Source organism: Lycium ferocissimum, chromosome 5 (assembly GCF_029784015.1).
Source record: "Lycium ferocissimum isolate CSIRO_LF1 chromosome 5, AGI_CSIRO_Lferr_CH_V1, whole genome shotgun sequence".
In the NCBI taxonomy this organism is placed as follows: Eukaryota; Viridiplantae; Streptophyta; class Magnoliopsida; order Solanales; family Solanaceae; genus Lycium; species Lycium ferocissimum.
In genome coordinates this window covers 18,719,230-18,724,647 of record NC_081346.1, presented here as the reverse complement: position 1 = coordinate 18,724,647, position 5,418 = coordinate 18,719,230, and the positions used below count along the sequence as shown (strand labels likewise).

Sequence of the window (5,418 nt, the reverse complement as noted above, 5' to 3'; positions counted from 1 at the left end):
TCTACAGGTGGTTAAGTGAATAAGTAAATTGTAGAAATTAGTGGGAATATTATTTGCACAAATATATAAGGCATGAGGTGAGAGTATTTATTTTATTTTACTTTATTTGGCTAATATGCTAATGGGTTGATGGACTAAAGTGCAATTATTTGGTTATTAAATAAATGGTAAAAGAAGTGGGCCAAGCCCATTGCCTTTTCTGGCTGAAACCATGTTATAGTGGTTGTGGGAATAAAATACCTAGGGAATTGATTTTCTTAATTTGTGAAAGAAAGAAGCAGTTAGTAAAAAAAACCTACTGGGCATAACAATAGACAGAAAACGAGTGAAGGAAATATATTCTCTTGGATCAATTTTTAGGGGTACATCAGCGTGGGCATCAGGTATGATAATACTTGATTTAAGTTTTATTTGTTTACTAAAAGAAGGTAGAAAAATCATTGTATAAGGATGAGTAAAAATGACAGAAAGAATGGGGATTTGCTAGGAGTTGAAAAAAAAAAATAATAGAGTGAGTGTTGCTGTGTACAATTTTCCTGTACAATTTGGACTTTACGGAGGGAGTAATAAATTTGTTAGGCAGGCAATAATGATGAGGATAAAGAAAAGTTACAGGTTAAAAGTTTTGCTACAATTCTAGTTTCACTGTTTCGTTCCATTCTTTCTTTTTATCCGAATGTTGACTAGATCTATTATTAATAATTATGGCAGTGGAAAGGACGAGCAGGTGGGCAAAAAAAGGGGCAGCCCCCCCCCCTTTTTTTCGTCCTTCTTCCTCTATTTTAAATGTAATCTATGACTTTCCTTATATATTTATATATATATAGACTTTCACACGTTTTCTTGTTTTGTATGCACTGTAGCAATTTTCAAGCTTTGGAAAGTGGCCCATGATTTAGCTATTATAATATTGGCTTGTTCACAGAACTTTTACAATGGTCAATTGAATTGAGGGCTAAAGGTAGGGTAAAAATTACCTAGACCACTAGTTGGTAGTAACGAGTGAAAATTTGCATAGGAATTGATTCATACGTTTTTCTTTCTTTTACAAGGACAACGCACGAGTTGTAATGTACTAATCTAAAACTTCCTTTTATATTTTTCGTGTTCCAATTTCAATTCTTATATATAGGGTCTATGTAATTTTAATATTAGGGTATTGGATTATATGTGTACTTCCAAATTCATGTTATTTAAATTGAGGAAAGTTATATTGTGTCCGAAGTTAAAATATTGGGGTAATTAAAGGTTTTGAGTCCTAGTCCTAAAAAAGGAGATTAATGATTTGAAAGTCTATTTATGGATGAAATTGTCCAACTTTAAAAATATATGATCCTTATATAACGAGTGAAATTATTTTTCAATAAAATTCCAATATTGTCCTTGTGGGCCCAAGGCCACTTTTTGGGTGCGTTTTTGGTTTTGAATATAAATATAGCAATATGGGTATCCTTAGATTCGTATTCTAACGTAGATCGCATATTTTATAGATTTTGATCGTTCGTGAGGCTCTACGCAAAGGGAAGACATTAGTTTGATTGTTCGTGGCACCGCCGGCATTGAGGTAGGTTACGGTCTACTTTAGTTAGACTCGATTAGAGAATCGTATGTAGGCGTAGAAAGTGACGGGGATAGCATATAGGCCTTCGGGCATGGAGTGGAGGTGGATTCTAATTAGGTTGGCTCTCTGTCGGTACGTTATGTGGGCTTGTTGCCATATGTGTTATTTTTTTGTGATTATCACCTGTTGTATCTCTGTTACATACTAGCTCACTCATCATATGAAAAGGAATGGTAACATTATATGACTTGTATTTGTTGATTGTATATTGGTGATATTGTTGAGACTGATATCATGCATGACATGCTTTCCATATTATTCTTGTGATGGTGGTGAGCTAAGTGATTGAGAGACTCCGAGGTTTTTGCCGGAGGTTGAGAGTGACAGAGAGACTCCGAGGTCTTTTAGTGAGATCGAGAGTGATTGAAAGCCTCCGAGGTTTCGCCGAGAGCACGAGTGGTACATGGACTTCGCGGGTCCCCCATGGGTCATGGCTTTGAGGCACCGCCCTTAGCATGTGTGTACGAGAGCGGAGTGAGAGAGGTGAGCGTTGCGTTGCATTGCATTCATTCACTCATACATTTGACCGATCATCCGGTAAATTATATATTTGTCTTGTTGATGTCATGATTCCTTTACACTTTACTTGTATATTATATGTGACCATACCTGTTTGCTCTATGTGCTACTTGTTAGTTTCCACTTCTTCATGCGTTATCTAATCATTGTCGGCCTATGATGCTTACCGGTACTAGTGTTGTACTGATACTACTCTTGCTGCACTTTTGTTGAGTGCAGAGTACGATCCAGCTCGGGTTCTACACCCCGTGGCTGATACGCGAGGGTGACATCTTTCATCATTCGAGTGAGCTACTTGGTCATCTGTGGCCCCCGAAGGACCTCCTCTATTTATTTCCTCGTTTTTGTATTCGACGACAATATGTAGCCTTCGGGTATTTTCGTGCTTATATTCCGTACTATGTTAGCGCTCTTGTACCCTTCGACCGTATTTTGGGTTGTCGTGACATTTCTAGTTATGATAAGTATTTAAGACTTGATAACTTATTCTTATTTAATTTTCCGCTTATTTAACTTGTTATTAGTAATGTGGTTCGCCTACTCGGAGGGATAGTGTAGGTGCCACCACGACTCGCGAATTGGGTCGTGACATATTATTTCACAATTGGAAGTTCATATCGTCAGCGGAATAAGAAATTCAATGTATAAGCTGAAAAATTGACACTCCTCTTTTCATACCATTAAAATGCTTATGACACTTCGTACTATACTTTTTGAGTAACATGAATGAATTACAATTAAGATTCTTATTAGGTTTTCCTTCAATTTGTCTTCACTCCTTTCCCACAAGGATAAAAAGTTCCAAATTTCAAGAATAGATAATTTAAGATTCTTATTAGGTTTTCCTTCAATTTGTCTTCACTCCTTTCCCACAAGGATAAAAAGTTCCAAATTTAGAGGATAGATAATTTGTCTTGGAAAAAATAAAAAGGGAAAACAATTTGTCAATACTCCCAAAAGCAACCTTTTTTGCCCTTAAAAAGGAACTTCGGTACAGTAGACAACCATAGATAGAAAATAGGCTTTCTTTGTGACAGGTTGAGATATTGGGAGAGTTCATAGATGCTAGTGGAAATTGGGAGCCCAATACGAAAATGTCATGTAGGCAAAAGCTTTTTTATTTTATATTTTGTTAGTAATTGGAATGGTTTTTATTAACAAATTTAAGCTTCTTGTCCTTGAGCTACGGCTTTATTTTAACCGTAAATCAAAATCACAAAGTAGTTTTCTTTTTTCATTATTCGAATTCATCAGTTTGCCAGAGAGAGAAAGCTAACTAGTTTGTCAGCGCTGGAGTTTGGCGTAAGAAATATACCACATCCGAGCCAGAACTTACATATCTGCTCTTTATCTAGCCGAAAGGTACGATTCATTGACACAGCCTTACGTGAACAGGATCTGTTCTATAGGCTCGTACCACTGTATCCTTGAATTTTAAGGAGAGAAAAAATCCCAAGTCTTGGCTATGTGACCAGAGCTGTGATTAACAGCGTGCGGTAGATGATCTTTCTTAGACCCGTTCTCAAGCCTGAGATGGTCTCATGGCTGTCTGACAGACTCTCAATCTTTTTGTTCCTCTTTCCTTTTCCGAGCTTGAACGAGAATAGACCAAATCAAACAAATGTCTACGTTTTGGCTCAACAACATTTGAGTTCAATCGAAAGATATATTCAAGTGATTGATGCGGTTTTTGCCACCTGCAGAGAGTAAAATACAAGGTGTGTGAGTACCTGATTAGCAGGCTCAGCCCTCCCAATAAAAAATGTGAGTTTTCCCATGGGTGCTACACTAAGCGACACCAACTTTACAAAATTAGCAGCGCTTTTTTCCAATAAACCCACCCTTGGTAGTATTTAAAGACTGGTGTATCCTAACTCCAAAATTATAACCTATTTTTCCTAGTACACTGAAATGGCTCTAAATCTAATACTAAGTAATACTAATAAGCAACAAGTTTGTTTATTGATAGAAAACAAACACCTCCGAGTCTTTGGACACAGTATGTAAGCCCTATACCAAAGAAGACCAAGTGAACAAAGTATTTGTACATGAAAGGCTGAATTGAAATTAATCCAAAATGAAAGTTTGGCACTGTCGACTAATTGTACATTCGTTGCTATTTTTGAACTCTAAAAAAAAAATAGTATTTCTGTCATGTCCCAACAGACGTGAGTAGCACCCACATTAATCCTATAGTGGGTGAACCAACCCATTATCAAGCCAATTCCAATTACTTAAACCAATTAATAAACATGGCTCACGAATAGTGGAATAAAATGTCTGACAATAAAATAAACTAAATAGCAAGTGCGGAAATCTAGCTTCCTGAAATCTGAAAGTCACTGTACAAGCACTCTGACCAACAATGTCTAAAAGAAGAGATACTGTCTAAAAATAAACATAATGTCTGGGACGAATATAGACATCTGCAATAAAGAAAGATCTTCAGGCGGCATGGCACGGATAAGAGCTCACCCTCTGATATTGGTAAGGAATAACCTTTACTCGATGCAAGGTCTGGAAGATGTCTCTGGCTCAAAATCTGCACTCACAAAAAAGTGCAGCAAGTGTAGGTTAGTACATATAACTGGTAGGTACCTTAGGCCAACTAAGATTAGCATCATGCATATATATATAAAATAAATGAAATAGGTAGACAGGCACAACAAACATGTATAAAAAATAAGATCCTCAAATAATCCACTTCCTGAATAAGTCGCCAATTATTAACAATGAAACACCAATGCTCAAGCCAAAGAAGTAAAATAAACAATAAAGTTCCAACTCTGTCACATATCTGTACACACATGCTAAATGGTAATGTTTTTCCCAAATAGCTATGACCTGCAGGGAACCCATGGTGTCTATGTACCACTCGTTCCGGAACAAACCTCGGACCACGAGCTCACACGAGGCTACATCGTCATCCCCTGTCAAATGTGCCTTAAAAGATGTATATATTCCATCTCAATCATCATTAACAACTTCTCATAATCAAATCACAAGGAATGACTCAAGAACACGTATCAAGTCAACATCAATGAAGTATAACCAACTAACACAAGTCACAATAAGACCCACAAATAATCTGCTAAATGATAATATAATATGAAGCTATCTCAATCGATCTGAAGGGTATATATGAACACCTTCTTTACAATGGTCTCAAGAATACAATTCAAGTTTATCAACCTCAACAATGGAGAAATACCTCACACAATTTAATCATGAAACTAACAACAATCACGCAAACTCCATGTTTGAAGTCCTAGACATGC

At 36.7% G+C, this 5,418-nt stretch overlaps 1 pseudogene; it reads left to right on the top strand.

The window, feature by feature from the left end:
- Positions 1–3,517: 3,517 nt before the first annotated feature.
- LOC132058692 (small nucleolar RNA U3) lies at positions 3,518–3,699 on the top strand (annotated as a pseudogene).
- The last annotated feature ends 1,719 nt before the right edge of the window (positions 3,700–5,418 follow it).